This window comes from Scatophagus argus, chromosome 21, assembly GCF_020382885.2.
Source record: "Scatophagus argus isolate fScaArg1 chromosome 21, fScaArg1.pri, whole genome shotgun sequence".
NCBI classification, from domain to species: Eukaryota; Metazoa; Chordata; class Actinopteri; family Scatophagidae; genus Scatophagus; species Scatophagus argus.
In genome coordinates, this window is record NC_058513.1 from 4190010 (window position 1) to 4202977 (window position 12968).

Genomic DNA, 12968 nt, shown 5'->3' on the forward strand with positions numbered 1-12968 from the left:
TGCCCCTGATAGTTTTCAGCTAAGCCAAAACAAAGCCTTTTGCTATTGCTCTTTTAAGAGAATGTTTAGTTGTTTGTCTGAGTCAGATATGTCAGAACCAAGTCTAATGGATTATAAAAGAATGTCAGGAGCAATTAGATCAAAAGAGTGCAGCCTGGCTCATTTTCTGGGTGACTGTGTCTTGTGTCTTGTGTCACACCCATCAGAGGGGTAATGCTACCAGCTTCAGTTATTTGATTACGAGAACTTGTGTAAATGCGTCTGTCCAGTGAAAGCGAACAGTTCAAGCATGAGTACAAACCATGCAAAGGTTTCAGAGTAAGCCTGTCTTTCTTCACCGACAGCTGACAGTTAATGGAAGTGCTTTCATCTGATGCCATCCTCCATAAGAATTTGGAAAAGACAGAACCAAAGAAAATGCCACCACAAGCCTTTGAGCACCTGTTAAGTGTTATTGAAAGTGGTGAGCTAAAAAGAATGAAGTGCAATCCTGCTGTGTTATTAATGAGATGCTGTACCACTTCGGACCGTGTCTGCTGCTTGCTATTCAAAAGACCACAATTCATAAGGGAGGCAAAGACAAACATGAAACAGGAAGATGCAGCCTTTTTGTCCCTTTGAGTTTACACCTGACAGCTGCTTTCCTTTTAGCTCCACGGATGAGACAGAAGGAATGGAGAGGTTGAGGCAGGGTCTGCACACAGCCCAGAGCTTTTAATGTTTGAACTCAATTGGTTTGAGTGTGTGAAGTGAGGTTTGGTAAGGTGAAGCCTCACAGAAACTGCTTCAGGGTACATTCCTATTCACCTCAATAATTTGGGAGTGACATGAAAGGGAATCAGAGGAAATGAAGACATTAACTGTTGAAAGAAATTTCTTTTTCATACAAATACATAAGTTCATGTTCTGTTGTGCAGTTTCACATTATTGCATATTTTTAAAGTGATCATATCCCTCCAAGTGTTCAGCAAATTTAGAACCATTATCATCAGGTCATCAGATGACCATTTCCTAAACCCCACCCCTAAACAGTGATTAAAGTGTAAGGAATGTCACTACATGATATCAGTCGCACATGCACAAGCTTGTACGCCATTTTGGACAGCTGGGTACGGTAAAACCACTGGGACCACATGCACAACTGCCATACAGCCAGCAACTAGTTAAATTTACATTTGCTAGTGTTTATGGCGGTGTGTGGTTGCCTGTTGTAGTGTTGTATTTTTTTTGAGTTACCCTACAATTTGTCCAAATATTTGTACAGTACAGTACACAATTACAGCAATATTAGCAAAAAAATGCTTTACACGCTGATGAGTTGATGTCCTTCACATTATTGATCGAAACACTGCCAGATAACATGATGAGCTGCTTTCACCATCCCAGTGGTGTAACTCAGGGAAAGACATGGTCCATCACTTTGGTCTGGATGAAATATCTCAATATTTGTTGCATGAAATATCAGGGAATTTTGGACATCCATGTACCCTCCAGAGAAGGAATCCTGATGACCTTGGTGATCCCATTTTCAACTTTTTAACTAGCAGCACTACAAAGTCAAAATTTTAATTTGTGCCACGCTTTGGTTTATAAGCAAATACCAGCAATACCAATGGCACATTGTTAGTATGCTGATGTATGCACATAGCAAACATCATACCTGTTCAACATTATCATGTCATCATTGTCATTATGAGCACATTAGAATTCTGATTTATCAAAGCACTGCTGAAGTACAGACACACAGAGTTACCAGCATGGCTGTAGGCTGATGCTTTTCATCAAGCCAGCATATGTTCTTGTTTCCCTCACTCCTGTCTCTCCCTCACATCTTAACTGAGATGAGAGAGAAGAACAGAAATGAGGTGAGGAGGAGCTGAAGTTACCAAGTGAGAAATCCTCGTTCCATAGCATCGGTCTTAAGCATCGTCAGCTGCTTATGATGTGCTGCACAACTGTGTAACCTGTCAAACCAGCTGCTATGAATGTTCATAGAAGCCCTTATTTAAGAACAACTTCAAAATCTTACAGTATCTTTTCATAATTAAATTAATCATCAATGACCACCTTCAGGTGCATTTAGGAGATTGGAAAATCCTCCAAGGTGGTGGAGGAAGAATGATTTCAGCTCACAGGAGGTGTGAGGAAGCATGAGTTTGTGTAATGAAAAACATCCACAATCTTTTGAAACTGCAGGCTGTTTGATTCCAGCTCGTCATATTCTGACACTTTGTCACACCCTTGTGCACTCAGATGTGCACGGTACCCTTTAGGATCTTTGACCGATGCTAAAGGGTAGTTTAGGTATGAAATGTACATGGTTACCTTTTGAAAAAAATTGCCAACTTGTGTTTCCTTTCACATGGGATGCGAACGATGCTCTCTTTGGTTAAGAGGCATGTGGGTCACCCATCATTGTATCCTCACCTCCACCCTTCTTGAGGACTTTCTTGCTATGTAAACAACATCATATTGTGCAGCTTATCTGATGACATGGATGTGTTTTCATTGTATGTACTTTAAAACTTGGCACATCTCATCCTAATGCACAACGGTAGCTTCTGCATCTGGATGAGATACAGAAGGATGTGCCAAGACACATGGCTCACCATTTCCATGTAGGGTATTTACTAGACCAGGTAAGTGGAGCTTATAGTGCATACGCCACATTACAGCACTGTAACGTGAACTGTCAAAACACACTCATGTCCAGCCTGCTGAAGCCTGAAATTTGATGTGTCAGTTACTTAAGCCAAAAAAAAAAAATCCTAATTTTGACAACATAGCTGAACCTTGGAGATGTGATACGGTTAGCAATCAGCAGTGACTATATATATATATATATATATATAATAGTCCAGGTAAGGTTTTGATTTCGAAAGTACCATACGTTAGAAGCAACATTATCTGTTTAAATTCTGATGTGGTTTTGTACTTGGGAGGTTTTTAGTTGTGGCCAAGACAAGCAATTACCACCCTTATTTGCAAAGATATATAGTGATCTACCAGACTGCTCTCCTGAAGCTCTTTCATTGACCCACAGCTCTCAGTGACAAATACTACTTAATTTGATAGGGGTGACCAAGCCCTTGAGTGCGAACATTAGTAACTTTTCCAACAGGATCCCTGTCACATGTTGTTTAATTCCAGCAAACTTAAACTCATTCACTTTTTGTCTCTTTCAAGGAAGCAAAAGCCCAGTCGCCATTTGTCAATTTCCGCCACAGATGCCACAGAATACTAAAACATTCTTCAAAGATAATGGGGGTGTGCTATTTTTTTGCACTGAGCTAATTTCATGTGGCACAAAGGATGGAATACTATGCTCCTTGGGTTTTGTAACACCTTTTGCAATATTGTCCTAATAAATTTTTCAGACAAGCCAAAAACTCTCATATAAGCTCTCTCTCTCTCTCTCTCTCTCACACACACACACACACAAATGAGAGTGATAAAATAGAAGAGTGTGTTGGTCAGAAATGGCTCAGTTCAGAGCTTTAATCTGCCTTTTCTCAGTCAGTATTGGTGTCAACAAATTATTGAGTTTTGTTTCTATAAATACAGCCCAAAGTCAAGATTTATATTAGCAACAGCAAATGTTCATGATGCAATGTTATCATTCCTATAAAACTTAAATTATTGGAAACAAAGTTTGTGAGCCAAAACCATCCAAAACCTGCTGTGCAGGCCATATCTTTGCCTTACCCCAGACAGGATTCATGCTAATCTAACAATGTAACCCTTAAAAAACAAGATGATTAGATGGATGCAAATCCACAGTTTATAATTTGTACAGAATCACTTCCTTACCCTGGCACAAGTTAATCCAGTGTTTGGCGGGGAGGGAAACCAGTCTCAGCATCCCAAAGTGTTTGTCACTGATTCCATCAGTCTCATCTTGAATCATGTCCAATTATACTGGAGAATTAGAGCTGTTTTGGAGACTGAGATACATGAATTCTTGTATCTGTAACATGTCTGAATGCAAGTGCAATGTGAATCCACTGTCATACACTTTTTAAGAACGCAATACTCTTGGGCTGTGCTGTAGTGATCAAAAAATTGTGACTACAGCAATTTTTGACCACAATTTTTTTTTTATATTTAAATATATATTTAAATATTTAAATGATAAGCCCTTGAAGTTCAGCCATCACTAGCATGTACTGTGACATATCAAAATGTCTTTTGTGACAGACCTATCACACACTGAGTATATTATATTTTATAGTTTTTATACTATTCTTGCATAGTAGTCCCTATATGAAAATACAGTATACCTGAGCACCATGAATGATCATCAAAATTCATCCCATATGTGTTGAGATATTATAGTCTGGAACAAAGAGCCATACCAACAGTGTGCCTAATAACATAACTAGCTACTTACCTCATGGTCCTTTTTTTGATAGATATTATTTGGTGCATTTGTCCATCCTGTGAGTTTTCGTCCTCCATTAAAGGAATTTTGGTCTTGGTTTTCTCATGTTGAGTGAGTGGTGGGTGGATGCCAACTTGGTGTCAACACAATACAGCAGTACAACTAAATGTCTGATTTACGTTCCACTACGGTACTGCTTTTGGCACTCGATGCATCAGCATCAAGATCTCTGGGTCTTCACTGCCATCAAGAATGTTTTGTGGCCTTGCCATTAACAATGAATACATTATAAATTATCTATAAATTAGATTAGATTAGATTAGGAGAGGTGAGCGTAATTCAAGAGGAAGCTGTGTCTTAAATTCTGAAATTCTAAAATAAGTGATAGCCCTGTTCAGTAAGCAGGTCCCCTCTGCATGATGAAAGACCTGAGGGAACTCGGTTCAAGGGTGGACACCTCATGAAGCTCATCCACTGTAGTTTTATTATGGACTTAAATTCACAGGTGTCATTTAGCTTTGGGCTGGCCAGGCTGCTGTATGATCTACACTGCTGGCAAAGTCATCAAATCCACAGAGCTGTTCAGCGTATGTCAGGTTTAAAAGGCTCAGAGCATTTTTGGGTGAAGGTCAAGCACATGGTTACACATAAAAAAAGCATGTATCTGAAGTGTATCTGAAAAGTATCAGATGCCAAGTACACCATTGTGTGCATGAATGTCTGATTCAGTCTTTCAGTTTTGTTCCTTTGGCAGGCAGAACAGCAAACGATGAGGTTTCCTGCTGTTGCTAAAAGAAAACATTCAAACTCATATGCTCCCCGAGGAATCCTGAACTGCACAAGCATTAAAACATTCACCTTTGTTCACCGCACACTAATCTTCTATGACCTGCAGGTTTAGTACCCATTCGTGCAGCATTCTGACTTTTCTTCATTTAAAGAATTTAATTGTCCCAGAATAAAGGAACTAAGTATGATGTTGTTTAAAGAGGCCACATTTTGCTCATTTTCAGGTTCACACTTTTGAGGGGACTCCTCCAATGGGTTTCGTGCTTTGATGTTCAAAAAGTCCATTTTTTCTTATACTGTACACCGTCTCTATTCATCCTCTATTTGAAATGCTTCTTTTTCTCTCAGCCTTTTTGAAAGTCTTAGTCTGCTGAGATTGATCAGTACCCGTCACCTTTGTGAATGTTTTTGCTGCCAGGAGGTCCCTATAACTGAGTCTGGCTGCACTTTCTACCATAAACATCACCACAATGACCACTTCTAAACCAATATTGACTATTTCTTTTTCACACATGTTGTTACATTCAGGGCATATCTATAAAGTATAGTATTCCAGATTTTCAGTTGTTGCGGGGATTTTTCTGTCACATTTCAGTCAAAAATGAAGTTAATCCACTGGACCTTCTCATCCTCAGATGGTGAGGGTAAATGGTGGCTTTGGTGTTGGCTCTTGCATTCCCTTTTAGTTATACATCTTCGTATAGCTGACAATGGCAAATGCAGGGCATACTCACTGGGCTTCGCTGGGCAAATGGTCACCGAGCTGGAGGTGATCATGTGTTATATAGTGACACAGACAAGTAATGAAATGAAAGGTCGTACTACAAAGAAGGAGAGCATTTCAGAAACAGTGTTTCTGTGGGAAAGCATAACTCTTCTTTGGTGAATATGAAGTTACAAAGCGTACAATCCATGGTGCACCAAAAGGAATTATGCTGCCCTACAGAAACACACTGTTACTGCACTGCCTGCCTTCTGTATGGTACAGCATAGTTTTTTTTTATTGAAATGTCTCATAGGTAATGGGAAGTCCCCACAGCCAGTTGTCCTGGGAAAATGATCTTCAGTGAGTGTTGTGATTGGTCTAGGTTTGGAGAATAAGGCGGAAAGGGGGAATAAGGTGTGATAAATAATTCCAGAGAAGTTGTAATAGGAAGAAAGCAAGCCATTACTGTGAAATCATGTGGGGTTCATGCCATGCTTTTGAAGAGTGGAAAGAAGGAATGGCAAATGAGAGACATCGTATTTTTAAAGACCAAGAATGAAATTTAGGTGGTTTCACATGACACCCAACTTAGCCAGGGATAATAATATTCTTTTTGTTATTTCCTCTAAAAGTGAAGTTGATGTGATAATCAGCTCATTCAAACATGAAAATAACTCCTTAACCAGAGATCAGTAAATCTCTTTTGCGATGCATTTGACAGCGTGATAAAATACAACAGAAGATGACAGGCCTTGACTGCTTTTCCTCCCATACACTAAATCTGCCAGCTTTTCATTTAGTAAAACCCCACTGACCCACCATGATGGCTGCTCACAGCGGCCAGGCAGTCACATTTCTCTGCTTCTGTTTTGTAGCAGCAAATTATCCAGCTGGCTCACTGGGTGGGAATGACAAAACAGGTGTGAGGGGGCTCTGATTTATATGTCAGAGAAGCAGGGCTGTCCCAAGGATTTCCGGGGCCCAAAGCAGAAGTACAAAAGCAGGGTTCATATCCTGTATACACCCCAACACTTCTACAGACACGAGCCCTTTAGCTGATTTTGTCTTGATTGTTAAGTATCAGCATGACAAGAAGCTTGATACAAATATCATAATTTGCCAATTTTGCAAAAAAGTTTTAATGCTCATTTGATGTGAGTTTTTCCTTTTTTGAAAATGAGTTAATGAGCTTAATAGGAAATGGAAACATCTTTTCTGAAAAAGGTCTGATGTTGTCCTGGATTTCTTCTACTCCTTCTTCTTCTTTCTGGTTTGTGACCAACACAATTATAATTTTCAATACACGTTCTGTAAAGGTTCAGAGAGAAGGGAAATGTCTATGAGTCTCACAAGCCCAGATTTCAAAAATAGAACAAAATAGAAACGCATTGCAATCATTTTCAAAAGGTGTTTGATGAGAACAGCTCCTGAGCCCATGTAGTAATATCCTTTATACAATCATGTGTTTGAGAAAATTAGGAACCTCAGTTCATCCTTGCTTGGGACCAACCGAGGGACAACTTTCATAGCCAATCACGATCCTATCACCTGTTAGCAGTGAACCTGTTGACCTGTGGAATGTTCCAAACAGGTGTTTTATTGAGCAGTACACAACCTTCCCAGTCTTTTGTTGCCTCTATCCCAACGTGTTTGAAAAGCGTATCTGGCATCACATTCAGGGTAAATGTATATGGGTTATATAGGTTTATCAGGAATAAATTTTATATCCATGGTATAATGGTAAATTTGTTTACCATCTTAGTCTGGCAGGTTAGCATACTAGACTCATATGAGCCATCAGTAGTCCGAGTTAGACAAATGAATATTTTCTAAAGTTACAGCCATTTTCTCTCAACCTTTCTCTCTCTCTTTCCCTGGACACTGATTCCTCGTAATGATCACAATGGGGGCGTCTTGCTAAACAGACTGTAACTTAATAGCCACTTGATTTGATCTCAAACCACTGAAGCCTCTTATTAGCTTATGAACTTCAGAATCTTTGAACAGAATCAGGACTGTGGGTTTTGTCCTCTAACTCTTCCATTACAAGAAGTGGCCAGTGTAGATGGCAGGAATGATTTCAGAGACCATTAACTCCTTAGGACAGTGTATCCTCTAACCAAAGCTAAGTTGAAGGTGTTTGATAAGAGTATAAATCTCTCCTTTGTGGCTCTTCCTGGGATTTCTTTCATTTGTTTCCTGACTTGAATAAATGATCTGAAATTACTGAATTAAAGAAGACTTGATAAAACTCCTAGGCTGCTGTGAGACATTTTTACTTGCCATAGTTGAAACGGAGCCATGATTAATATTATTAGTTCTGTGCGTGGTTTTCCTGCCATGACAAATCAATCGCAGTGCAAGTTTTGGTATGCTCACATCTGGTGTAGTAATTGTCATTGCAACAAAAATGGTAAAACACTTAAGCAATGACAGTTCCTTTAAGTTATGTTTATCTTTTAAAAAATCTGTCTTGCACAAGATGCACCGAACAACAAATGTAAGACAGATTTATAGCACTGCTTGTCTCACCTTGTCTGACTTGGCAGGTACAAACAAGAAGCAAAAAGAAACTAATTGCTCTGGGCAGTAACATGTTTAGTAGTTAAATGAGTATTTATTCACTAAATTACTGAACAGACTGGATGTTTTAAATTCCACACAGACGTCTTTGTTTTTCCATTAGATTTGTTGTCCTTAGACATGGTTCATTTGACTGCTTGATTCTACTTGTGTAATAGGTATTACTTTAATATCAGAATCTTACCTATCTTTCTCTAAAAGTGCTCCAGTATTTGGCCACCAATTGTTAGCTGCTGCTGTTATGGCAATTTCTTGTCTGTCCGTAGTGAGTTAAAAAAGAAAAAAACAACAAGACTGGAAGGGTTCCATATAGAAAGGAGGCAACACACAGAGCCACACGGCAGTAAGCAGTTCAGAGGTGTGTCCCACTGACTGACGACTTCATCCCATTTTTATACTCTCTGGTATGTGTCTGGTCCCTTGTTTGGAGCTTCACAAACATTCTTCTACAGGTTGATGGAAAACAGTCGGGTAAAAGGAAAAGGCAGTGACCCATTTCAGGCACTTAGGACTGGGTGTAATCTCCTCTGGGATCAAGATGTCATCCTGCCCTCTGCTTTACCCAGGAAGTTATTTATGATGGGGCTATAGCAGTAGGTTCATCAGGTCATTGTTTGGTCACTATAGCAGTGCACAACTAAGGTTACAGACTAATTACATCAAGTATAAAGTAAAAATTTTCTGGGGATGACAGAAAATGTGTCTAGAACAAACAGACTATTGCTTAGCAATCATCAGCTGAATCGAGTCCTGACCACAACAGAGTACCTGTTCTTATGCTCTTAGTGTAGTTACTCTCTCTGACCGGCCATCCATCCATTTTCTATACCTGTTTTATCCGTGCAGAGTCACAGTGGTCCTGGTTCTATCCCAGCTGACTACGGGCGAGAGATGGAGTTTACCCTGGACTGATTGCCAGTCATAAGCGGTATAGAAAATGGATGGATGATTGCCAGTCATTCGCAGGGCTGACTTACAAAGACAGATAACCACACACGCACACTCTCACACCTAGGGGCAATGTAGAGTAGCCAGTTAACCTAATGTGCATGTTTTTGGGACTGTGCGAGGAAGCCAGAGTAACCAGAGAAAACCTACAGAAAAACTCCACACAGAAGGGCCCAGTCTGGGATTCAAACCTGGAACCCTCTTGCTGTGAGGTGACAGTACTAACCACCCCACCTCTTTGCAGGCAAACACCATAGTTCTATGGTGTGTGTGGCTAAGGGAGCTGGCAGCTCAATCAGCTAATGGCTTATAGCAGACTGATAGTTTCTGTTCAGAGAAGCATGAAGTGTACACTGAACTGCAGTCCAGTGTGATCATCCAACAGTAGATACTTGAACTTACTTCAGCTGAGTACAGTCTGCAGGTAAAAGTGCTTTGAGTTTGGAGTCACAGCCACTTCACGTCAGGGTGCATTTGACTAAATTTGTGTCAGAGATGAAATTAACCAGATAGAAGCAGTGACCAAGCGGTGCAGTATTGGCCTCAGGACACAAAGACCTTAGGACAAAGACTGAGAGAATGACAGACTCACCAAAGTCTGTGTCTTATTTATTTCTCATAATTATATTTTTTCACATTATACAGATCACACCACTTTTAGTTTTGTTTCCAACGTATTTCTTTGAGTCCACCAAAAATAATCCAAGTATTTTTTTCCCTCAGCATTTTAATGTTGTATTAACAACTGTAGATGATAATGAAGAAACATTCTGATTTGTTTTCAGCAGCACTGGTATGGAAAGACTCCGAAAGTATGGCTCAATGCTGTTTGATCACTGCCAGGGGAATTTCAGATTTTTTTCCCCAAGTTTTATTTTGCCAGCAAGTGTTAATGCTTTTTCACTTTCACATCTGATAGAGAGACTGAGGATAATCTATTCCATGTATTTAGGATTTATTAAAGGCAACATTTGTTTATGCCTCCAGTTCATATGTCCATGACCACCCAGATTGATTTGCCAACAAAGAATCCACTGCTCTTTAATAATCTGATTGCTGCCATTTGAATTATCCAAGGGCAGACGATATTCAGAGATCATAAGACAATTGTGTATGCCTGCAGTCAGCTGTGCAATAAGTAAACAAAGGGAGATAAGAGTGTACCCACGAGAGCGCCTGTTCAGAGAAGATGATGTCAGAGACATTATTATTCAGTCTGACACACTGAGGTCTTGAGATAAGATAATCCTGGACACAAGCAGGAGCACAACTATGGAGGTAAACAAGACTTCCAGCAGTGTTTAACAAGCCCTTGCTGATTTCCAGGAGGCATTCCTTGGAGGAATTCCTGTCACCATGTGAAATGATTCAATACTCTGAATACTAAGACTTTTGTTAACTGCAGTAAATGCAGAGACTGGTGAAAATAGCATCATTACAGTAAAGTTTACTGGGCTGAGAGACAGAGGGCAGAGTTCAGATGATGTAGCAGGTTGCAAACAAACCAACAGGTCAAACAAGAAGAAATGAGCAAACTGTAGCAAACAATCCCTAAGACACTGATGTTGGACCAAAAGGCCTGGCTCACAATCCCTGTTCCAGTTCATCCCAAAGGTGTTGGATGGGGTTGAGGTCAGGGCTCTGTGTGGGCCACTCAAGATCTTCCACACCAAACTCATCCAGCCATGTCTTTATGGACTTTGCTTTGTGCACTGGGACACAGTCATGCTGCAATAGAAAAAATCCTTCCCCAAACTGCTGTCACAAAGTTGGAACCATAGCATTGTCCAAAATGTCTTGGTATGCTGAAGCATTAAGATTTCCCTTCACTGGAATTAAGGGGCCGAGCCCAACCCCTGAAAAACAGCCCCCGTGCATTACTTTTTTCTGTACTGCCAATTGATCCCATTCTCATTGTAAAAGTATTGCAATCAGCAATTCTGAAGGCTGATCAAGCCTGATCTTCTGATCGCTTGTGTTTTTGCCCTTTTGGTTCCTTTTTATTAATGTTGCCACCTTCGCAGTTATCAACTTGGTTGGTACCCTGTCGCCCTGTTGCTATCTGCCCACGCTATGAAAATGTTTTCCTTTTCGGCCTGGTCAGTGCAAATTGTACTAATACAGTAGATGCTGCTGGTTGGCCTCCATGTTATTATCTTGTCTGTCAGAAATAAATTGTATACTGAATGTATCCAGCTAAATGAAAATGAATGTGAAATCATTTTTGTGGTCCCCTCTAGTCAATTCCAAAACATTGCGTTGAACTTTCATTTGGAAAACTTACAAAAGTCTTTTTTTTTGGTGGTGATGTGATGTTTTTACTGTTTGCTCCTTTCTGTCATAACCCAAAAAAATCTGCACATGTTGATGGAAAGAATTTTTATGTGTGGTTTGTCCTCTCTTAGGTTTAGTCTTCAGGTTTAAAGGTAGTGAAACATTCATGCGGTAGATATTCATATCATACTTTCAAACCTTTGACTCTTGTGCAGCTCCTTCAAACAGTTTAGGGTTATGAGACTTGATGAAGGACGTCTTGACAGCAGCGGGTGAAGGCGGCGAAAGGACTACCAGCAGGTTTACCTGACTGCACGCATAAGAATGTGTACAACAGTTACACATGAGGAGATACATTATAGATTAGTGTGTCGGGTTGCCTATTTAAAGCAGCTCATTAGGGCTGTAGCTGAATATTTTCTCCTCCCCCTTGAGGATCAGCAGTCAATAATACTTACTGAAGTATAACATCGAGCTATAATCCATTTTTAATGGCATTTCTTCACTTTGAGACTTGTAGTGAAAACAGAACCCTCAGTAGATATGGAGGTGTTGAATCCAGCAAGCAACTAGCAAATTTTTTTGCCCGGTGACTCCCCATTGCATTCATCAGATGCTTTCCTTTTTTGCGCTGTTTTCCGCTTTAGGCTTGCAAAGTAGCTGGAACAGTATGCATTGTCTTGAAATGCTGATCAGCAGTGGACCTTTGGGACACCAATTAAGAGACTCCACTCAGCAAAGAGAGAGTCAGCACTATGTGCACTGAAGTTGAGTGCACTTCCCATGATGTACATTTAGCTGGAGCTATGGAGGCTTATGTGACATTATCTTATATTATTAATTATTTCTTTGCTGAACTGGCATGAGTAAATTTGCACATTTATGAAACTAAACTGACAGACATCACATGCTGCTTGGTATTCCAGATTAAGCTCAAATGAAGGCATTCAAATCATGCCATTCATTAAAGTTTATGTTGCATTCTAGGCTAAGGCACATGCACATGGTATGGCAAATCTAAAATACAGGCCTCAGGGTCTATGTTCAAGTGGCTGAGTGTTGTCATGGTGTCACATGACTCTGTGACTGTGCAGAGAGTTTTTAAGTCTTTCTGAGCTAACAGCGTTCTTTATATCAACAAAAACAGGTGTGAAAGGTGCAGTGGTTGGAGTCAGGCAATTTTACAGTGAGGTGGCCATGATGGGACCAGTTACTGTTACAGCAAGTTAAATCGTGCAGCAAATGAATGTATACAGAAGCTTATACAGCAATGCTTTTGATATGTAT